This window comes from Triturus cristatus, chromosome 12 (assembly GCF_964204655.1).
Source record: "Triturus cristatus chromosome 12, aTriCri1.1, whole genome shotgun sequence".
Taxonomy (NCBI): domain Eukaryota; kingdom Metazoa; phylum Chordata; class Amphibia; order Caudata; family Salamandridae; genus Triturus; species Triturus cristatus.
In genome coordinates this window covers 289,739,280-289,763,703 of record NC_140595.1, presented here as the reverse complement: position 1 = coordinate 289,763,703, position 24,424 = coordinate 289,739,280, and the positions used below count along the sequence as shown (strand labels likewise).

At 45.0% G+C, this 24,424-nt stretch overlaps 1 protein-coding gene across 3 annotated transcripts in view; it reads right to left on the bottom strand.

Moving 5' to 3' along the window:
* Nucleotides 1–24,424, bottom strand: part of ADGRG1 (adhesion G protein-coupled receptor G1) — a 316,709-nt gene that overhangs the window by 111,795 nt on the left and 180,490 nt on the right. The window contains exon 1 of one of the 3 annotated variants that reach the window (XM_085640100.1): nt 1,252–1,280. The exons of the other annotated variants lie outside the window; for them this stretch is intronic. The gene's annotated coding sequence lies outside the window, so the exon portion shown is untranslated. Of the gene's footprint in view, nt 1–1,251; nt 1,281–24,424 lie in introns of those variants that run through there. 3 annotated transcript variants of the gene reach the window in all.

The following is a 24,424-nucleotide window of genomic DNA, read 5'->3' as shown; positions in this document are numbered from 1 at the left end:
GTCCTTTGTGTAAGCAGGAAAAAATGGACCAGTGGCTGCTGTGTGGGGGTAACCCATAGAGCGATAATTAGTGTTCAGTGGGCTCCTCAGGTTCCAGGCCCTGGTGCGACTGAACCTGCAGTACCAATGATAGCTAAGTACCTGTCTTGTCGTCTGCTTACACTACCTAGTTACTCCTATGTCTGTGCAATAGGAGTAAAGGCATAGTGAGCATGGGTGTTCTTAGGGAAAACCACTCAGAGGGTTCTGAAGAATTTGAAAACAATAGAAAATTCAAGAACGCCTCTGAAGGCCAACTGGCCTTGAAAAGTGGCAGGCACATGCGTGGCACAGCCAACCTGTGACATTGTCGTCCCCGAGCCGACCATCTCAAAGAGGCAGCCTGTGAACCTTTTCATGAATTCCCTGTAGCCTAGTGAGCCTCCACTTTATATATAATATGAGGAATAAACGTACATGTGCCCTTTGTTCCGTCCATGCACATAGGTGCTAGCAGTAAGCGTGCTAGGGGGGTACTGCACCCCCAAGGTCAAATGCCAGGCTATGTCTTCTGACATAATTCTGCGTATTCTTTTGACATGGAGATTGGTGTTTACTTTTCTTTCTCTGACTGAAACGTGAGAGGATTTTGTAAAGTGAACTATGTGACAGTCTTGCTATTGTGGAGGGAGTGTGAGAGGAAATGCTTTAGAATGTCAATTTTGTTTAAACACACAATATTTAAATACCTGTAAACAACCAGTACAAGTATTTCAAAATGTGTCGACCATTACAAAAGTACACAAGGAACATTTTATTTGTAATTCTGACTTGCAATGGAAACAGAGATTTTAATAGGATCGAAACAAAACAATACACTTTACTTAGTAATGTGCAAATGAAATGATCAATATTTTCGGAAATCAGATTTACACGTTATCGTTTGTGCACTAGATAGTTCATCAGCAAAACTACGTCTGTGACAATTTATTGGTCATTTCAATAAAAAATGTGCTGCCTGTAAATGGCAGCGTGCGGCCACGCCATGCTTTAGTAATATATGTGACAGTGTGCTCCAAAATGCACCACCAGCTGCAGCTTACTCCCCTACCACCCTTGCCGAGGAGTGGCTCATTTGCTACACTTGCTCTTTGTGTGGCGCTTGGATTTTTCACAATCCCTATGACTTCAGTGATGTAACATTGATGGCAGCACCACCACCCCCCACCACCACCACTGAAACAATTTACATCCCCCAAACCGTGAACTCACCCCAGTTTGCTCCAGGGTGAGGCGCACGCATAAGGAGACGCAGACTCCCCGTCTGCCTCCTGCGTCGCAGCACCGGATGGGACCGGTGCCTGGTTCCGGCTTGGCCTTGGCACAGGTACAGGCCCTGGGGAAGCTTCAGCCTATTCACTCCAACTGCCTCCTTTCTGTTCAGAGCTACTGCTTTTTATGGGCGTCCCTCGCGTACAGGTTTAACCACTCCTGTTCTCTCACTTGTTACCAGCGTAATACTTCCTTTTGCCCTCTGTCGTGAAAGCCAGTCGAGAAAATGGAGGGAGTGAGGAAAAAATCCTTTGTTACTGGTAGACCCCACTCTGTCATGCAAGTCAGACAGTGTTTGTGCACTGCATACTGTTTACCTCAGAGTCAGAACTGTAGAACAGACTTCTTGTACTCAGAACACCACGTTCACGGTGCTGGACTGTTCTGTGGCAAATCACTGGAACGATGGATGTCAACGAAGACTACAACTCCCAGAAGACACAAGGATATACAAAAATAACAGGACTGGAAATGTGGGGTCCTGAGGACATGGGTCGATTCCGGGTGCCATTTCTACTGAAGACTATAGATGTGGTCATGCTGGGTAACTAAAATACGTGAAATACACGTGCTCTAGTGGGATCTGACTACAGTGCTTCATTCTCAGATTATTTAGGATTATGACACTCACATGTCAGTACACAAAACGTGACGTACAGTGACACGGCCAAGAGAAAGAAACGCTGTATGAGGGTGTGGGAAATATTTACTTAGCAGGAGCGAGGAAACAGCAAGGGAAGTGTAACATTAGCCAACAAGTGCAGAAAGCAACAAGCTGGAGCACAGCAGAGGGAGAAAATATATATAAAAAAAAACGAATGGGACCAGAAAATGCAAGAGTCGCTACAGTGGGAGAGAATATCCCAGAGAGGATAAAGGGCTAATACAGAGCATGGAGGGTCAGGAAGAAAGGACTTCTCGTTGGGAAGGGTAATCATTCTGCATCAACAAATGTTCAGAGAAGACACCATCAGCATAAGAATCAAGCTTTGTCAAAAACAGAAGGTATGATAACGTTAATAAATAAATCCAAGAAGGAACCTCTTGCTTCTTAAAATGATTGCCTGATCTTGACGGTGCGGACTGCAGCATTTTTGCGAGAAACCTAGACACTCCTCAAAATAACTTCAATCCCTCGAATCATCAGACAAGACCAAACCGCGTTGGTTAAAAGCTGACTAGTCTTATCCAGTATAAGACTATATTACTATACTTGGGACTTCATTTAATCCATACATTAAATCCATTGCTACCTAAACTCAGTCACAACACGCAAGGTAACTGTCCAAATCTGTGAAATCAAACCATACCTGCCTGTGCTGATGCGGTCACAGATTCACACTTATATCCTGGTGTTTCACAACACACTTCTAACACGGAACAGAGATTTTACCTATTTCCAAATAAAGTACCACCATTGACATACCGGATATAGGTCTTGTGTGAAACCCGATGGCAATCAAATATCTTTCTACGTATTCCACTAACCACATCAGAAAAAACATGACTGACACCATTACGTGCTGCGGAATCGTTCCACTGGGACAAGCCATAAACAAATAAAATGATGTTGCCCACCTCTCATTCTGTATCCCTCCGCAATACCATCTATACCTTCCCTCATTGGAGAGATAGCATATGAGACATCTTTGGAGGGCACGCACCTTCATATGCTGCTGAAAGTAATTCAGTACGCCAAGTGCAGTGAAACTGTAAATTTCCTAAGTTATTCTTTTACTTTGTTACTAAACGGATCCCTCCATCCGTCTGTACTTATATCCATGAGTCTATTGAAAGAAAAGTGTCTTCTTTCCCTATATCCACAATAGTGTGCATTAAGATACCCAACTAAAAACCTGATGGACTGGAAGAAACCCTCTTGCGTAGAACAATACACACGCTTAGATCGTGACAAATGGCTCAATAACATGGTCTTCGTTAGATTGCTGTTTGAGCCAGACTAGGATAACTTTTTAAGTTTTGATCCATGACAGTCACTTTAGGATTGGAAAAACAAAGACCTCTATGGTCAATTGAAACTGGCTCGCATATTCACTACTACATTGGTTAAAATATCTGTAGGAGTCAGCCCAAATCACCCTCTTGCTAAACAATTTCTTATTCGGTCCTTAATTTCCCCCAAAACATATCTAATGCACAAAACCTTACAAAACCGTTTTCTTGTTAAGGAATTTGGGATAATGACATTTAAAACCGAAGAAGCACTAGGTCAGAGCTTCTCGAAAGCAACTTGGACCTCTCTCTGGTCTAGATTTCACAGATGCTCCAGACGTGCTTCAGAAACACCAGCTTGCTTCATATTGTACGTAAAGCTCCAGTGACCGCGGAGAGACTCCTCAAAGTGATCCTGTCTTATATCCCCCAATAATCACTGCTGGAATTTCGTGAGACGATTTTGCTGTTCAGCATTGATCTAATTTGGGTTGGCATAGACAGCCCCATCATTCACCTCATCCTCCCAAGAAGCAAGGGTTTTCTGTGAGACCTGAATGTGGGCACCCTATGTTCCAAGCTCTGGCTCTTTCTTCCCCAAATCACACTACCTGATTGGATACCAGCCGCTACTTGTTCCAGGGCAAAAGAATATACGAAAAAGTTACAGCCATTGGTCAAAAGTACTCTGTCTACCCTAGAAACTCAAAACATTCTAATAAAACAGTTGATGACTTATTAGTATATATAAATAACCTTGGTTTTCTAATCCAAGCCAATATCTTACCACATTAGTGACACAGCTGAACACCTGTGTTTGCTGGCACTCTGTACTTGCTGTGGATGCAATACGTCGTTTATGACCACACAACTCATTACAGTGTCGTCCACATTCAACGCCCATTTTCGATATTGCTGTTTTTTGGTTCTAGCGTCACTAGCTCCATCTTCTTACTCAAGCCCTAGTCAGAAGATCTTTGTACCCTTCAGGTAGCTCAACTCTTCCAGGTTCAACCAGCAGTGAGTCGAGTGCTGTTCCCTTTGTAGTGCTCGATGTGGGGTGGCACGGTTCCAGGTGCCTTGCAAAGGCGCAAGGCGCAGATCCATGTTGCTTATGGCGAAATGTGCCGGGCTGAGAGCACTGAAGTATGAAGCTTACAAAAGCAGGAGCTATACACATCACCAACCACTGTGGACCAGACCCGCTGTTAGTTCAGTAACCATGCTCATTTACTCAGTGGCCTCGCTAGAGAGACCGCCAACAGAAGAGGCCATGTGATTGCCATTGATGGAGGTTTTGTAGAAACTGTGGTACGTGGGAGGGTGTGCGTAACCATCGAAAGAGTGCAGCAGGGAACAGAGAGCTGTGGTTACTTTGCAATGCACCCTAGCTCTCTACCCTCTGTGTGACCTACCAGGTGCATGGGGGCGGGCAGGACAGAATAGCTATGTAACTATGGGGAGCAGTGTTATCACTCTGGGTAGCAATCAAAAGCAGCTCTGGCAAAAATGTTCAAATCGGCTGCTCCTTTGATTTCCAGATATTATATTGCAGGACACACACACCAAGGCAATCTATGTGCAGCTGTTTGCTATGCAGTGGTTTTGTACACCCCTACTCCTCCTGCTTCATATGTGCACCTGTACCGCCGTATACCTGCTTCCCCATGCCCCTGCCATGACATTTTACCAGCCGCGGCTCATGCAGGTCAGGCCGGGTGGGGGGGATTTCGACAGACGATGACGAGGGGAAATTAATTATTTATTTAATTTTCCCTCATGGTCGTCTGTCAAATCCCCCTCCTTCCACCCTGCCTCACCGCTCTTACCTGCATGGGCTGCGGCTGCATTTTTACCACCTTCATGTACGGGGTGCAGTGCAGGCAGCAAACTGTCCTTCGGCACCAAGGAAGCAACGAGCAGGCCGCTCACCTGCTTCATACCCCTGCGTCTTTCTTTTCATTCACCCTCTCCTTCTCTTCATCCCCTCTCATTTTCTGATCTCTCTCTTCCAATCCTAAAGGCCCGTTATGTCTGTTGCAGTTAATGTCGGGAGCTGGAGAAAGTGACTGCATACCTGCCAACTTACAAATTAATGCCACCTGTGAGGAGGGGGTGGGGCCTTGAAGGGAGTGGGCCCTCATCCCAAGAGCTACCTGAGAGGTACTCTGCCCCTCACCAGCACCCCCGCATGTGCGCCTCTGCCAGAAAAATAAAAACAAAGGGTCATTGAGGCTGTCGCCAATGTCCTTTAGTGCTTTCACACCTCAATGGACATCGGCTGGTTACAGCCTCCAGAAACAAGCTGAAAATCCACTGTTTACAGTGGTTTTCATCTCGTTAGATCTCGGCCTGGTGAAGCAGCGCATGCGCTGCACTGCCATGCAGAGGCCTTTTGGAATCGATACCATTCCAGCGTGAACGCGGGGAGACAAACGAGACAGAAGATGTGCACGTGGGAATTGGATGCTTTACTGGCGGCATGATACACTGGGGACTTTTTTTTCCGTCGCCAGTAAAGGCAGTCCCAGCGTGCACATCTTCTGTCTGTCCCATGACAGGCTGCGCTTGTCTCTCTGTGTGTCTCTCTCTCGTCCCTTAACCCCTTTGTGTTACGCTTCTGACCTGACACATGCGCGGGGTTCCTGGAAGACATGCGTGTGTGGTTGCCAGCTGTCGGTTTATTTTATTTTTGTTTTGGAGGTATTTGCAATATACGCCTTTACTCTCATGTGAAATGTTTTAAAATGGATCGATGGATGCCAGGCCTGTTTACAGGTAAGGGCACGACACAGGTTTGTGCAAAATCTGCGTCATTATATAAGAGTTTATTGGCGAAGGAACGCTCGAATACAGAATTAAAGAGCTACGTCAGTTTCCCAGGGCACCGCTTTGCCCCTCGCAGTGGCGTTGGGGCACGTGTACCCACGTCTCGGGAGGGCACCTGCTCTTCAGCCTCTGCACGTCACGTTGGAATAAACACGTGTTTGTACCTCTCTCCCCAGTTGGCATCAGAAGTGAGGACCGAGCCTCCTGTCGGATTCTGCCTGGCAGCGCTGTCCAGCACGTGTCTGAGGTAATCTATGATGCCCAGACTCATGAAGCGTGTAAATAAAACCAACGCCTGCTGTTTATTTCGAGCAGTCGTACGTATTTGCATCAAAAGACATAAATTGAGTCCCCGTTGTATGTTGCTATTGGGAGTAGTACCTATGCATATTTTGATATATTTGTTATAAACGCACAAGTCCTCATTGTAACAGCACTTTACATGTTTTGTTGATTGAGGGCTGGCCACTTGCCATGGGTGGGAAGCAAAAGTGAGGGCACGGATCTTGCCCGCAATGCTCAGCGGTACTCGTATTTTTTCTTGCCATGTTGTTGTTTTACAGGACAAGATAGAGAAAGAGTCAGATTTATGATACTGCCTTATCGGAATTATATCATTTTGGAGCAAAACTATTTTTTCAAAAACTGCATACCTGTCAACCATCAGAAAGCATACGAATATTTCTATTTGTTTTGTGATTGTTTCCTACTGCGAGTACTCTTTTGCGATATTTATATAGCGCTAATAGCCGGGAGCTTCTAGGCACTGGTGATCTGTGATTTCTGGGCGCGTCACATTCTTGCTGCACACTGACGTCTCCAACATTCTAGCCTAGTGTTTGTGTTTTTCCGCTCCCTCTACAGCCTACTGACTCCATGGTCTAAGATCATAGAGATGCCAGCTGACAAGACCCAGGTAACCATCTCCCAGCGCTGCCCATGCTTTTTAATATCGCCCTGAGTCATTATTCATTGTAAAGCTGCGCCTCTTCGCATCCGTTCTCCCCTGAAAAGTCGATGCCCCTCCCACCTCACACGTGGCTGTTCTTCGGAAGGTTTTCACAAGGCAGGGTTTCTCTCCTTTCTTTTTTTCACCTGCAAGACCAGCACTATAGGTCAAGAACACGTCTTTTACGTCCGTGTTTACCTTTCTTGCGAGCAGAAATTTCACTGCTCCCCCTCCCCGGCCTCCTTATAGAATAAAAAAATTAACTAGACTGTCTCCGCCTTTCATCATAAGAACACCCACATCACGATTTACTGACTGTGTTCCCAGAAGGGTCACTTACCATTTTCAGGTCTTTACAGACATCGATATTGTAAATATTGTTCTTCTTAGGCATTTTGTACTTTTTTAAGATTGATAAGGGCCTGGCAGCTTCCCAGGTGAAGGAGTTTTGCAAAGACCATGACACTCCAAAACAAGCATTGACAAAGCCAAATGACTGTTGGCCAATGCCAGATCTATTGACTTAACAGTTCGTGTCATATTTAACCCCTTCTGTGCCACGCCCTTTCCCCCTCCTGTGCCGGGCGTTTCATTAGTGGGCGGGTTTCATGACGAGATAGTCTCGTCATGGGCACAGCGCGACCATGCTCCATGACGAGACTATCTCGTCATGGGCACAGAAGAGGTTAACTGTGTTTTCAAGCACAGACACTTAAATAAGAAACACATTTCACAGCTCCTAACAATCAGGTACACTGTTTACACCACAAAGAGCGTGACTATCTGATGCATCGGCTTTGTTTCACAAGACACTGTCACATTCACTTAGAGCCATGGTCGCACTGGCTGATAGGGCAATCTAAGTGTGCCAGAAGGGATGATATGACAGGACATTGTGTGGGCTAGTTTTTGGCTGTTTGTAGGCCTGTTTTATGGTCTGGTGGGCCATCTTTACTGCTAATTTCCTATATAGATTACCTCAATCATTGACTTCAGCAAGCACAAATGCATGCATGCAATCTCCCATACCTTGCAAATACCTGTATAGAACGTCTTTATAAATAAAACAAATTGCCCAATTTGCTAATCTGGCCCACTTTTTAAAGCTATCTGATTGGCTATGGGCCACTTTTATTTTAGTCCCGGGCCTATTTTATGTCCCAATCCGACCCTGTATAGAGCAGTGCAGAAATAATAGAAATGTGTGTTGACCTGTTTAGCGCACATTTGTTCTCTTCCTACTCATCTTGAGTAGTGCATTGACACCAGTAATCACCACAAGTAAAGACTGGTAGCAAACAAGAGCTAAAATGTGGAAATGCATTTAAAACAGGAGCAGTAATAGCATCGTGCAGGTTCATTTTCATCCTTTCTTTCTCTATTGTTCACTGTTCTACTGTATTTCACACTCCCCTTTCCCCGTTGTGTTCTGGATTAAAACCGGAAGATAATAAATAAGTCCTGGTTCACCAAAAGTGAATGGTGACCCCCACCACTGCCAGAAATATTGTACTGCATTCAAGTATGTAGCACACGTTGTACCGATTTTTAGGTCTCGCCTGACCCAGTGCATGCGCTGGGTCAGGTGAGACTTATTGAGAGGGCTCCAAAAAGTGCTACCAGGCCAGCCTAGAGCTACAGTGCGCGGGCGCGCGTGCTGCGCTTTACCGTGATGACCTTCGCTTTGATGTTTGATCGTGATCGCGATCACTTTCACTTTCGCGGCCGCTTTGCATAGCCAATAGGTCTCGCTTTTGGGACCTTATAAGTATTTAGTTATGCAACTGTTGCATAGCTAAACACTTATAAGGTCCCAAAGGCGAAACCTATTGGCTATGCCAATGCTTGTTGGGGGTTGGCTCCGAAACTGGGTAGTACCATAACTACAAAACAGGGGGGCAGAGGGGGAGTTTTTACGACATCACAGTTATAATCCATAATTTTGCGAGATAATCTAATGTTTTTAACCAAGACTTAGAATGTGTACTTGATAGGGATGTTACAATGGTTCCCTCGTCCATCAAAGGCTATACTATTGTTTCAGAAACTTAAGACAGTATAAAGCACTGTCTGTGCTATGTGATGAGAAGATGAGCATTTCAGAATTGTATGTTGTATACATCCACATACAAAGCTTGCCTTTACGGGCTACTTTGGCATAACAATGTTCAGCTAACAGTGGCTAAAGCGAATATAAGCATGATCGAGAACTTAAGGATTAGCAATATTTATGTGACTTTCTAGACCTTTCAAATTATTCTAAGCAAGGATAAAGATACAACTTGATGAATGTTGGTGCAAAAAGGGTTTTATTGATCAGTACTAACTGCCCCCTATCCACAGGACCCTGAATATACCAGGCTTCTGAAAAACACGGCATGCTCCAAGAGCAAAATCAGTGGCAAAGACAACAAGTCTGCCGTTGGTTATTCTTTTTGATGTCAAAAAGAACTCATTGGCTTCAGGTTGCTGTGTATTTATTCTCACTTGATGCTTCACTGCCTTTGCATCTTTAACTTTGGTTTAAAAAAAAAGACAATCTGTTTTAACATGATTTCAAGAAATTAGTGCTTTCTTTCAAGAACACTGAGTAGCTGTTATTTTAATCAGCTTGATGTGGGATCTCTGTGCGATTTAAAATCATTTTTTCACTGGTAACCATCTTAGAAAATGCCGGACCTGTATCAGACATCAACTATAAGGCTGCACATTCAACATGCTTCAGCTTTGTTATTTGATGGAGCGCCTACACTGTGATACATTTATAGCCAAGGAGATCTACATTGCACTAATGTGTGATGTGCCGCATCGCTAAATACTCTAAGTTCCCAAAGGCGAGACCTATTCCATTGCAAATGCTTGTTTTTTCTGCCACTGTGTGATTTTGTCTCTGCACCAGGTGACTGTGTGAAGGGAGCAGAAATAGTGTGACAATCGGTTGCACCGTGTGAGTTGGCAGGTATGAGGCATAGGCACAATAAGGGCACTGGGCCTGAAAACCAGCCTCAGCCTCCAAGGGCTTCTGCCCATCCTACCAGGGTAAGGCCAGTCTGGATAAATGGCCAGCCTGGCCCGACTTGGGTCACAAATTTCCAGTACGCTTAGGCTTTGAAATTGGCCAGTCTGCAGCAGGGCCATAATTATTTTTATATAGCGCTTCATACCACACTTCTGCACTTTCCAAGCACTGTAAATGTAAACTGATACTATTCCCAATGTAATGGTAGACAAGAATTTACCAACCACATGAGGATGGAGAGCGGAGTCTGCCTTGCTAGGGATTTATACACGTAACCCTCAGGCCCCTGCCGATGTCTAGGAGAGAATTATCTCACGGTACAGGATTCACCAAAATACCAAGGGCCGCAGAAGGGAAATCTCACGCCTTCTGACTTGGGTTTGCATCACAATATGTGCCCAGAGTCCCGCTCCTTCCTGCTGGGGGGTCAGAGGAAGGGCATCCATTGCAAACAACCGAAAGTAAACAGGGCTCACAGAGGCGGCTCCCTGTCTCTTCTTGATGCTGCCTTCATGACCCCCGAGCCCTTAGCATTAGCAACAAGGGCAGTGCCAGGGGACAGGGTTCCCAGCAGCAACCAATGCTTACTTTGTAAATAACATAAATGCCACAGCCCAGCATGTTTCTCTAGCAGTCACTGCAGCTTGCACCACCCACAGTTCCTGCCAACACAGCCAAATGCTTGTACCCACGCTGCCTCCTCACACTCCTAAGTATGTGACAACTTGGGCCTTTCCAGACCGCTGACAGCTGTAGGATTCACATGGGCGAGCTGATAACATTATTTTTTTTTTTAAATGTATGACTTTGTTAAACACTGCCCATGTTTTCTGATGTTAAGAATTAAGTGCCGGCGCCGATGAACACCATCACAAATTAAGCACTGGCTGCAACCCTAGCTAGCCATAATTAACTTCCACTGCAACGTACTCCAGCAGCCTACGAAGGTACCATAACACTCACTTGGACTATCCTTTAGACAGCAGAGCTATCTCTCCAATCCAATCACAGCAGGCACACAGATCTTCTGGAGCTGCACTTCGAGCAGCAGACAGACCAGATAAAAGTTCAAATCTTGGACAGCTAGCCCGAGGTGCGCGGAAGTAAAAGTCTCTGGACTATCGCTCGGATCACACAGACCACACTTAAGCCCCGCCTCCAGCATCTATGCTGACATTTCCCCCACTCGACCGGGACACAAAGTCCTCTTGAGCTCTGGTCGTTTGGTGCACACGATGGCCGGGCACTGGTAAGGGAATGTAAATCTTAGAGCAAGAATGCCACGAATGGTACATTTTTCGTCACAGTATATGGCACTATTGTTTGGTTATCTACTAATGTAATCCCAACAGGAAGTTCTGAAACCACCTTAATTTCCCTGACATGTTCCTAATTTGCATGTACTCTACCAGTATTCATATTTTATTTAGTTTGTTTGATTTTTTCTCTCTTGTTGAAAGTCCGATTCACATACTTTTATTGTATTAGTTTTGCGATGTATTGTTATGGTTTTAACACTTTGTATCATATACAGACATCTTTTATCTCTTTAAAAACATTTTCTTGAACTTAAAAAAAAAGACTAATGTAAAAGGGAATCCGGTGCAATAAGAAAGGCGTGCGTGCAGAGTAAACATATTATATTCAATATCATATTCACCAACAAGGATTGTTGTTTTTTCTTCTGTGGGAGCTCTGGGGCCGTCCTCTCCCCCTCCAAGTGTAAAACAGATTATGTACAACAAATACATAATCATATCCAGCAGAAAACAAGCCCATATGTGCAAACTCTTGTACTAAAAGTTGTGACTCATTTCTTTCTGTTCTCAAAGTGGTCTTCAGTTTCGGTTGTATCCTTTGAGTGAGGCTCTCGAAACCACTCTTTCCGTTAAGAGACAGACAGAGTCCTGCTGGGCAGTCTCGTACAATACACACTTCCGTAGGCACATGTATGTGCTTTTCCCCCAAGGAGCTGCTGTATATATAATTCAAGACCTGAGACCATGTAAACCCAAGTCACATATTTGGGATTCTTTCAGAGTCTGAGTGCCCTCTTGAAATAGCTGTGTCTTTGAGAACAGTGTCTGTAGTGCAAACATTGAATGTGTGTGACTAGCAGGGCAAGATTTACATGACAAAGGAGGAATTATTCTTTTCAGCCTGTTGGAATTACCCTGAAGTGAATGTTTAAGGTGGCTGTTTGCCCTTGCAGACAAGAGCCCATCTCACATTTCATCAACAGACAATGCATAGCTCCCAGGCCAAACGCCACAACTGCTGGAAGGTGACAGGCTAACTTGTCCAAAGTGTCTGCGGGGGGTCTGGGTCCCCGTGTGCACAACTTTTGATTCTTTCGAGCAAGAAATCTGTTTTTGTAAAAATCTTCAATTTATGCAAGAGGCCTTGGATTATGGATGAGTGATATCAAGATGTAAAACAGTGGTACGTGCATGGCATTTGGAGCGCCGAGTAGTGACTTTCAGCCTTGTATGTCATCCTTTCAAACAATAGTTTTATCTTGGGCAAATGATACTCTCCGTGTGCCTCGGTCCACCACCCTCACTATATGTGAGCGCTTTGAAACAGCAAGGTACCCATGTTGGTTTTCATTCAGATATTCAGGGCCGTCTAAGGGCAGTGGCTGCCCTCTGTTCTTGCGTCTCTGGAGCTGAACCTGCTCCTCAAGCTTCAGCTTGCTGGACCTCAAAATTCTGTCCTCGATATTCTTGTACCACGATATTATAGGAGTCGAAATTCAGTAGTGCAACTGTGAAAAAGATGTGAGTAAATTGAAAGATCTTATCTTGGGGTCCTCTGGGATTACTTGGTTACTGGGCAGTATCTGTAGTGGACACTGCTATTTACCATTGGTGTTTCAGAGCTAAAACATCTTTCATTCCTTTTGGTAAACAGAGATGTGCATTTTGTATACTTGTCTCTCAAAAGTGGCAATAGCGGGAAGGCACGGATTACTCCAGTAGGCGGTAAGGGGATTGGAACTGAGATACCCAACAAAATAGTAATCACTCGAGAAGCTGAGTTCCGACTGAATTAAATCTTTAAAAAAGGCCTGATTTACAGACAGGATTCGGCAATGAAACCCCCCAAAATGATCTCTGTGAGCAATAGCCCCCCTGCTCCCCAACAAATTTGTTCTGAAGTTTCCACATGCGCAGTGTCCTCATATGTTTCATCAGAGGTGCAAACTGTCATGCATAGCAATAATGGGAAGTTGGGTACACCTCAGGTGATAGGACAGAGAGAAGCGCTTAGAGACCGGTTGGTGATTTAGCGCTATACAAAAGTAAACTAACATAACATAACAAGTGACTGGTGTTTCTGTACTCGTGCGCGTGCACTTGCCGCAAAATCCTTTGTTCCACAATTGCACTGTGCATAGAGTTGGCACCTGGCCAGTTTTTTACCTACATAACCAGTATCTTAATGTTCCAGCTAGTACAAACATGTGTAAATAACCAAAAGACGGTATTTTGTAACCTTATCTGTACATACTTTAAACATTAAATATAATAAGAAAACTCTCTAAATGTGTTCTAAAGCTGCCAGAATGACCTCTGGTTGATATATAATGTGAACACAGTCATAAAGCCATACTAAAAAGGAGTTCAGACAGTTTTATATAAAGTTATTTCAAGTATCATGGCCCATTCTTTGCAGAGTCTTAAAATGTAAACATATGCCCGGTATTTTTCCATGGGAAAGTAGGCAACACTAAGGGCCTAATTATGAGTTTGGTGGTCCGAGGACGGCCAAACTCATGGTGGCGCGGCGGTGGTGGCCCAGCCACCGCCACACCAGCGGTCCGACTTCCCTATAATGAGTTAGATGGTTGGAATGTAAGTGGGCCATTGGCTCCGCCGTTCCCTGGCAGTGGCGCAGCGGTCAGAGCCATTGTAAAATGTAGGTGGTGCCTCTGCAGCACCACCATGCATATTACACGTTTCAAGACTGCCAGCATTTTCATGGGGGTCTTTCCTCCATGAAAAGGCTGGTGGTCCTGAAACAAAGAGCCCCCTCAGCCTGGGTATGCATGCAGGGGGCACAGCATATGCCCTCTTGTGTGCATGCACCCCCGTTCCTGCACAGCATGGACTTTATAATCCATGTCATGCAGGAACCTGTGTGGCGTTGCTATTCACCTTTGGAAGAAGCACTGCCACATGAACCGACATGCCGCCTCCCCCCAAACCACAAAACGACTTGTAATCTGGCTGGAGGGCGGCGGCGCCTCCAGGTGGTGCGGGGGCAAGGCGGGGGTGGGCCGCTCACTCTCACACTGCCAGAAGTTGTAATCGGGCCCTAAATGTGCACTTGTTGTAAAGCTCATCTGGTTTGATTGGTAACAATGCATCACCCCCATTCATCCTCTGCTGTGACGCAGAACTGGTCCAGCCCTGCATTGGGACCCACCAGTCCATGTGCAGAATCTGCAGAGAGAACAGCTTTGTCTCCCCGCTGCCAGCTGTGAGCCAAGGTCAGGACAGCAGGGGCCTCTCAGTGTGAATGGGCACAGGTGGCCACGGGGCATCTTTTGTTCAGATTTCTGTCCTGGACTCGAGCCCCAGCGGTGCTTCACTTGTCCCACGGAGCGTGTGTAACATGCTTTACTCAGATGTGGGACAGGTTGGGAGGTGTCGGAAGCAGTTCTTTTAGAATAGAGCTTTGATGTTGGTGAACAGGCCATAATCCGGAGTCTCAGGACATCTGTACAACTTCAGTGCTTTGGGAGAGGAGGGGCTTTGCTTCCATTCACCTCTTGCAAGGCTCACTGTGGGCGCCCTCTCTACCCTGTAGTAAAGACACCTGGATTCACACAAAGCCGTGTGGCCCAATCATAATAACAGCCAGGGCATGTTATTACAAGACCACTGCAAATAACATACCAGGCAGCACTGTAATTACAAGAAGGGCAACCAAATATGGTGCTCTCTCGTCTTTCCTTTCATCTTCAGGGTCGGACTGGCCTATAAGCAAGGCCACTGCAATTATGCAGCAGCGAAGGACCAAATTATGCAGGCGAGTTGATTGAATTATGCGGCAAGAAAAAGCTAATTATGTGGCATAATGCAGCACATTTTGTGAGAGTATTACTTCCTTATTTTGACATTTTTCCACAGGTTAAAGCTGTCTGGGCAAAGGGGACCAGTCAACCTTTGCAAAGGGCCAGGCTACTGTTGTTATGCAGCAATGGAGGGCCAAATTATGTAGCAGAGTAGAATAAATTATGCAGAAAAAAAGGCAAATATATACAGAGCAGTGTGACACATTTTGTGATAGTATTACTTCATTTTGGACCATTTTTGTCATTTTTACACTTGGTAACAGTGTCTGGGCACAAATGCCCCCTAATTAGAACCAGTTTAACCACCTTAAACAGGAATAACCAACTGAAAAATTACTTGTCAACCTTTGCAGAGGGCCTTCCACTATGCAGGAGCACGCGTCACCACGTTTTTAGTAACTTTAGTTCCAACTGGAATAGAAACATTTTTTCTGTTAAAGTGTGTAAATTATGCAGCAGACGACAGACTAGGTGGCAAATTCATAATTATGCAGAAAATGCTGAGGCTGCAAAATTACATAATTCCAGTGGGCCGCTTATATGGCAATCAAGCAATGCCTGATGGGCTGGTTGGAAAGGTAAGTGTGTGGGCTGTTGTTTTTGGGCTATTAGTGGGCAGGAGTGTAACGGACACCCCGGCAAAGAAAGGGGGGGGGGGCTATGTTTACCCTTTTTGGAAAACTTGCACATTCTATATATATTTTACCCACTCATAGGAACACCTCTCTTTGGGTTAGGTTGAACAGACATTACTCAAAACCGAAACAGAGCTGGTGATATATATAAAACCAAAGGACCACAATTTATGAACTCTACTAACCCCATCTTCTACTCATCACAATAAACTTAACAGGAAGCACAAAAACGTCCGAATTCACATACTTGCTTAAATTATCACGCAGCCACTCTGGAACAATGCAGATATCGCATATATGGGTAGTGACTTTAACTGGCCCCCCTGGGTCAAACACAAAATGCATCAAGTAATTATATATTCACACAACAACATTCACTCAAATCATTCTTACAGCTGCAACAATATTCTGGACTCTCCCCTTCCCAACTCTCTACATACAATCAGCTTGCAAATACCCTTTCATTGACGAAAACTCATGACATAACCTCCATATCCCCAATTGCACAATATATACATACATGGAAGAATTACAAGGGAATTGACTTGGGCCTATACAACATTTTAATTGAATATTGTTTCTCTATTGACACCTCTTCCTTATTACAACAATGGTGGTCTTCACGACTAAGGGGCCAATTTCGATCTCGGATGGACTCTATCGGGTACTGGGGACGACCGACCTCTTGTCGGCGGTCCCAACCTAGGAATTAGAATATGACTGAACACTGTTTGGTCGCAGTCCTATTCTTTACAATGGTAACATGCATTCGGCCCAGAATGCATGCTCGCACTGTAAAAAGAGGAGGTGCAGTTCATCACTGCATGGCCATGGTAGGCACCTCAAGGAGACTGCCACAGGGTCCAGGGATCAACAGGGGGGGCCCATAAGTGCCCCCTCGCCTGCCATCTGGAGGCCTTGCACCCATGGGAGCCCTGCTGGGGGCCCCCAAAGTCGACTTTAAACAGCCTTTCTGAATCGGAAAGGCCGGCACAGAAAGGCTGTCAGAATCCGACATTGTAATCCCTCGGGCGGAAAGAGCCGGCTGAGGGATTACTGGATGCTTTCCGAATGGCAGACAGGCTCTCCGAGCTCATCGGAAGCCATTTGGAAATCCGGTTTGGATTCCTTTCCGACCGACTCCATCAAAATGGGTCGGTCGGAAAGGAATCTGAACAGCCAATTACAATACCGTAGGAACGGCACCGACTGAGGGTCAGAGCCATTTCCTATAACATCGTAATCGGCCCCTAAATATACAATTGTCCGATAAGGACAGGTACACCTTGTTTGAAAATTACAATAGGAGGCTTTGAGATTCTCATCTTAAATGTAGTGATTTTAAAATACTACATCGTTGGAACTGGTCACATTCTAAGTTATATTCAGTGAAATGTAGCCCTGATTCCTTCTGTTGGAGATGCCAGAAATCTGATTGTGGCATTGTTCATATTATGAGGGAATGTAAAAAAATTCTTACTTTTTTGTTTCAAATTTAGAAAAATTCAAATGACTGGTCTCCTATTTGCCTTTCCTTATCGGCATGATTGTCACATTTGCACGATATAAAGGACCCCCCCCCCCATGTCTATGCTTATAAATGTTTTTTTACAGCCCTTGGTCTTGCTACAGTAAATATATTATGTTTCTAGTAGACAAATATATTCCCTACATTTCAATGATGACTCGAAGATATGTACGAAGTGGCAACGTTTGAGAAAATGGTTTATAATCCAGGGGCCCCTTCCTGGAATTACGGCAGCTATAACATTGTTAATTCATAAATGTTTAGGAATATAATCAACTGGGAAGTTTTATTTTCTTCAATGTTGTTCGATTTATTCAAAAGATTTGTTGGAATGATTGTACTCATATACATGTGATTGATATACTTGAATGTTCTTTTTTCCCTTTTTTGTATGATGATATTTATATGCTGAACGTATCCTGTTTATATTAGAAATATCAATGAATAAAAAGAAAAGGTTTCCTCCCTCCCCTCCCCCATAGAAAGCGTCTTCCACAGAGCACTGCTTGTCTGAGAGGGGAAGTGGCCGCACAGAACTTATTAGGGGCACAGGTAAGGGTGCTACCTTTGCATGAGACAAATATGGGCATCCCTTCACAATCTAACATTCTGCAAAGGCCCCAACATGATTCTTAAATAGAACTTCATGAGAACTCAACTGTACTCATTTAGATATGGTCTTTCTGTCTTTGCTTATTGATATTGTGAAGCAAGGGTCAGTAGGGCAGCTGTAGAATACATTTAAAGTGCTTTCTTCTTACATTACCTGTTTAAAGTATGTACTGATAAGGGAAAAAATTCCTATCTGATTTTTCTAATTTTTGTACCAGCCAGCTCATGCCCACATAAAACCAGTTTGGTGGCATCCCTGGGAAAAGGATATGTGCAACTCCAGAACCATAACCAGGGCTCAGCTTAGAGGCAGTGGAGGGACAAAATATAGCTAGACGGTTGAATGAGTGGTGAAATTGTGAAGGGGTGATTGAGGTAGGTGAGCGCTAAGGAAATGCACCCCCTCCCCAAAAAGGCTCTCATACAACCCCAGCCTTTTTCTCAATGCCTAGGACAGTTTTGCCTTGCACAGGAGTCTTGTTTTGTTAATGTTCTGCTTAATGTTCTGCTTTAAGGGGACAGAGGTAGCATTTTATAAATAGTTAAATCCAGGCATGGTGTGCCCTGCATATGCAATAAACAAAGGGGAGGTGTTGTGCGAGGACGTAATTTATTTCAATCCATGCAGATACATTGAAAAAGTAACAGCATCTCTTTTAATGAAGGGGAAGCCCCGAACAAGTATTTTACATTTATTATCCAAATCAGTAATTACCCATGCCTGCAAGGACTATAACATACATCTGCACTATTTGTCTATGTTTTGTTTTATCATATGCATTGTCTACCACTAGTGGAACCATCTGCAGCGTCGTTAGAAGTGAATTGTAGGGGGAGGGCACACATTAGGCTACAGTTATAATGTACAGCAGGGGGTACTTTATCGCATAATGGACCCTCACCAGTTTAAGGATATTGTAATTCACTGAGGAGTTCCATGACCATAAACAGGAACAAGGTTGAAGGTCAAGTTTCTTTATAAGGTCATGGAAGTCCGATGTGACGTCCAACATCCTTAATATGCACTCCAGGAAGTGCGTTATTCCTTATAATACATGGTCACGCCATCACCTTTCCCACAAACCACTTAATTCCTTGGTGTGTAGCTCTTTCATAAGAAAAAGAAAGCATGTTTGCAAACATGAAGAATAAAGATAGAATCTCTAGTGCAAAATGAAACACTTCTAAAAAGCTGTTCGTTTTTTATTGTAAAAAGATATAAGAATTGGTTTAGTTTAAGTCATTTTTTAACAAGATGCAGTAGCTGGGAATGTATAGAAGCATGCAGGAAGGTTTGATCTTTTCTGTCAGTACCATAGGAGGGCAAAAAATAAACATGTTGCTATACATTTCCCCTTTCTGCTTTCCATGGTACAGCTAGAATAACATAGCAGAAGAAAGAAAAGCAATGTTTTGTTTTCCTTCTTGAAACAGCTGCTTTAGGTGTGCTCTGTGACCTGATCTGCCTTTTACCACGCTGCTGGCTCTGGCAGCAGGCGATGTGATGTGAGAACGCAACTGTAATAAGTTACTACAGTTGAGTTTAGGTTCAATTTCTTTATATTCGGTGACTGAGTCTGTCACAAGTCACAGATTATAAAGAAATTAGAGCTGGGTTTTGAACACAGGGATTGCATAATTGCTTGTATTATATATATAGACTCACACACACGTACACGCTTGCTTAAAATATTTAAATCTGGCTGTGTGTGTATATATCTCTACATATACATTTAGATATCAGCACACACATACATACAAAGTCAGATTGAAACATTTAAACCAAACAACATTGCTTTGCATTGAAAGTAGTAGGACAAATTATTGTGTGTGGCAAGGTGCTGTGTTTGCTTTTTCGTGTCATGTCCTGGTAGGTTTAGCAGCTGTGGTTGTGGGGCGCATGGGAGGGCAGGAAAAATAGCACTGGGTTACGGACTCTATTTGGCCCCACCGGAGACACCAGCGAAGAGACTCTGGGGAAAATGAATGCAACCTGGGGGGTTGAGGTTCCAGGTGAGTAGCAGGGGGTAGAAGGGCAATGAGAGCTTGAGACGAGGGATCCAGGATCCATCTAATTTATGTGCCACAATAAAGCTCTGGAGCCAGCAGCACTGGAAGATGCAGGCTCTTCACCCATAGAGCCCAGCCACCACCAGATGGATGGAAAGCATGGTGCTAGATGAGAACTCTCTGAGATCACTAATCCAGAGGCATAGCTGTCATTGGTGCAGCCCCTGCAGTGGCATCACACCCCAAAAGAGAGAGGGTGGGGCAGGGTGCATTTTAGCCGCTGTAGTTTATTTAAGAGACCATCCTTCCAATTGGAAGATTTTTGTTTGATGCGATGGTCTCCTGCTTGGTTCTGTTGACTCTTTCTTGAGAGGGGGTCGTAGGAGTGGAGGATAGTGGTGGAAATGAACCCGGCCCCGAAATGGTGTCTTCTGAACGTATGGGGACCTACAGACCTTAGTGAAAAGGAGAAAACCTGGGCTATACCAGGACTGGTCATAGTTAAACATAATATTTCCAAAGAATGGGGAGCGCCAGATTTACCGAAACTAAGTGAATGGATGGAAGACCTTGATTGGTGCATGGTAGCGGAAAACACTGTATACGAGGGCAGGGGCTGTCCTGGAAAATGGGAGCAGATATAGACCAGGTGGAAGGCCTACTGTGGTGATCTATGTGGGTTCCCGGGAGGGGGAGGGCAACGTGGACCGGGCCAATGGGATGACCACCCCTTAAGGATGAGGCAAAATGTAAAGGACACAGTTCAGAAATTGAGAAGATGCAGGTGTGTGCACAGTATTAAATTATGTCTCACACAATGAGAATTGAATTGTATATATTGCGATGTGCCCTGACAACTCTGAACTTTCAATAAACAGAATAAAAAATTAAAAAATTGAGTGGAAGATAGTGATGGAGAGGGAGACCGAGAAGACCCCACGCACCACTGGAAAAGCCAGAAAGTAGAGCAGAGGTGGACGGACAATCAGAGCCTGTATAGAAGGGACTCAGCAGAGAAAACAGAGAAAAGGCGGCGAAACTAAAGTATAGAGGGTGATAGAGAAGGGAAAAAGGAAGCAGTGGTGGGAAAAGAAAGCAAAACCGCAAGAAAATATGAAGGGGATACCACAGAAAGAAGGCAGCTTCACGGTGCTATATGGTCGAGGACAGGTGGAAAGCTGCGGGAGAAGGCAGGATGGGGAGAAAAAGGAGAGAGAAAAAGGAGGGAAGGTATGTAGAGGGTGAGATAATAGACCAAGAACATACAAACCAGGTAGCTTAAAGGAAGAGAAGAGAAATAGGGCAAACAAGATTGGAGAAGCAAATGGAAAGGTAATGCTAGGATGGGAGAGAAAAGCTAGAATATCTTAATAACAGAATGGAAAGAAGGAGAAAGGCTGTAAGAAGAAAGAGGTGTGTGTGGGAGACTCCCCTTATGTTAAACCCAAAAGGCCTTTTTTTACCTTTCTGCCACATTAAACTTCCCACAATTTAGATACTGGAGATACGTATTGCCCCTATATTTTTACTTAAATCTCACTACTGCTAGTTTGCAGATCCTAGCATTACTGTTCTCTTTACGCCTGGCAAGTACCCAACGGGAATCATACCCCCATCACCAGTCATAGCTGTATACTGTAAATAAATACAGTTACCACACCGAGCGGAATCTTTATTATTTTTCAAGTATTGAATAAACACCTAGTGCATGCCATATTATAACATAACAATGGCCTTCGTCGTGCTGCCCTCTCATCTTCTAGTTGTGAAACTGTCAGCGGGCAGTGAGGTCATCAGAGCAGTGGCGTAGCTATCTCTTATTTGGCCGGGTGGGGTGGGGGGAAGGGGTGAGGGGTGTGCTGGCGAGATACCTCCGATTGCCGCCCCACAGCAGCCGCATTGAAGAGCGGAGGAAGGAGGGTGGGTATTGGTGATTGCTGCTCTGAGATGGGCGGAACAGGCGGGGGAGGCCGCCGCCCCCAAAACTTGTGATATCCCAGCCCACCCCCGCTACAAAACTGGGTCAGAGCGCTGTTCAATTTCAGTGCTTGGCACCTGCAGCCGCGGTCTGTGGCACACAGCAGCATGGCGGGCAAAGAAGGCAGCCTGGTGGATGAGCTGATGTATGACCCCCCTCCCACCACCGCCGGAGTGGCCGCCACCCGCCACAGCGGGGTGAGTTTAGTTTAGCCCTCTGTGTTTGCAAGCAGGTGCATGTGGTTGGCACCAGCACTCGTTTTTAGGTCTCGCCTGAGACAGCGCTTTAGCGCTGCTCTCGCGAGAGCTTTTGTAAATAGGGGATCTGGAAGTGCAAACGAGTGCTTTCAGGCCTCCAAATACAGTGCATGTGCGCCGGCCGGGTGCGCGCACCATTTGGAGGCCTGAAAGCACTCGTTTGCTTTCACTTTTGAGGGCCGCACGGCCGCTTTGATGTGATCGCGATCGCGATCACTTTCACACAGTTCGTGTGCGCAGGGCCTGCGTGTACATTTCGCGGGCGCTTTGATGTTCTCAGTGAGCCGCGCGGCCACTGCGAACATCAAAGCGCCCGCGAAATGTACACGCCATTTGCCACCCCCTCCCTTATCCCACTTCCTGCTTGTCTTGTTTTTTTTCTTTCCACTGCTTGTTGGATTTTTCAGCCCGTTCCCCCCGAAATTTGGCTTTAGTTGCCCGCCAGTTTCAAGCATCTACATTTAGACACAAAATATGACCCATAGGCCTCAGTAACACACAGACCCTATAACATAAACTGCTCTTAGTGCAGAAGGCTCAACAGACCTTGCATGGGTCTGCCGTAATAAGCATGTCCATCAAAGGTTAGTTATACAAGGGAATGTCTGAGTCCATCTTCAACAACTCAAGACTAGATAAGCACAAGTGCCATTTGAGCGCATTGGATATTTTCAACAACTCAAGACTAGATAAGCACAAGCGCCATTTGAGCGCATTGGATATATTCAACAATTCAAGACTAGATAAGCACAAGCGCCATTTGAGCGCATTGGATATTTTCAACAATTCAAGACTAGATAAGCACAAGCGCCATTTGAGCGCATTGGATATTTTCAACAATTCAAGACTAGATAAGCACAAGCGCCATTTGAGCGCATTGGATATTTTCACCTGTTTTAGCAAGACAATGCATGTTGGCACACAGCACGTCATTTGCACCGTGCCATCTGGAATACTTGCTGCCAGAGAGCACAGCTACCACCCACTCAGTGGCAAGAGAACATTACCTTCTTGGATGAGGGCGTGGCCTAATGCAAAATAGGATTTTTTTGCCCATACGCACATCACATATGTGCCTAAAGAAATCGTGTGCCTGGCATCAGAGAAATAAGCAGAATGAGCACCAACTATACATTAACACAATTTTGGCATGCTTATAGCCATAGGATCCCTTAGGCCCTTCAGAGAGCTCTCCATGTAGTCAGTCGCGGCTCCTGGAGGGAGTGTTGCGGGGTGGTGGAGCGGGCCGAGGGAGTGGCAGGGTGGGGGGTAGTAAACTCCGGCATAGGGCCGACCGGAGTTAAGTACATAAATACATAAATAAAACGAATTACATTGAGTGCTGCAATGCAAATGGCGTTGAAGCGCGCGCAATGTAATATGTAATTTGTTTTATTTATTTATTTATGTACTTAACGCCGGTCAGCCCTATGCCGGAGTTTACTACCCCCTCACCCTGCACCTCCCCCGGCCCACCCGCAGTACTCCCTCCAGGAGCCGTGCACCAGGCTGCATTACACAAGGTCACATTTTTTAAAGGGCCGGGTGAATAAGTGATTGGCCCAGAATCACAGCATTTTATGCTGATGCCCGGGACTCGAACCCAGTGCCCCAGTTCCACCCGTCAGCTTCTCTGGCTTTCATTACGTACTTTGTACGAGAATGGACCAATCATTTATTTCAGCACTCACCCTTTGCTACCTCTTACTTAAGCTTTGACGTTTTCTGAGGTAAACATTTATTTTTGAAATATTTTTGGTCTAAAACATCATGATCTCGGCCGTCCTCTGGGAAGCAGGCCTTGTAAGGCCACTAGGCCAGTGATTGGCAGCTTCTGGAGGGAATCAACTTCATAGTCCCGCCTTCTCTGCCCTCCCTTCCTGATCTGCCTGGTGTTCTCTGCTAACATATGGCGTTTAAGAATAAACCGTTTTTAAGCATCTCTTGGGAACAAAACACGTTTTTAATGTTCACAGCAGCTTGGAGATCGGTGGCCACCAGCTGGCACGTTCTTTCATGACAACTTTTGCCCTTCAGGCTTCTGCAAAGCAGCCAAGTGCCCCTGAGGGATTCCCTTTTTTCTTTGACACACAATCGTAAACGATTTAAAGCGATAATCTTAATTCAGATGTAATTTCTTAAAGAGATGCTAATAAAATGTTAAAGAGGGGCTGTCGCATTGAAACGTACAAAATGGAATGACGAGTAATTTTCAAAACAAACTCACTGATTCTACTTCCTTTCAGCTTCCTGCTTTAAA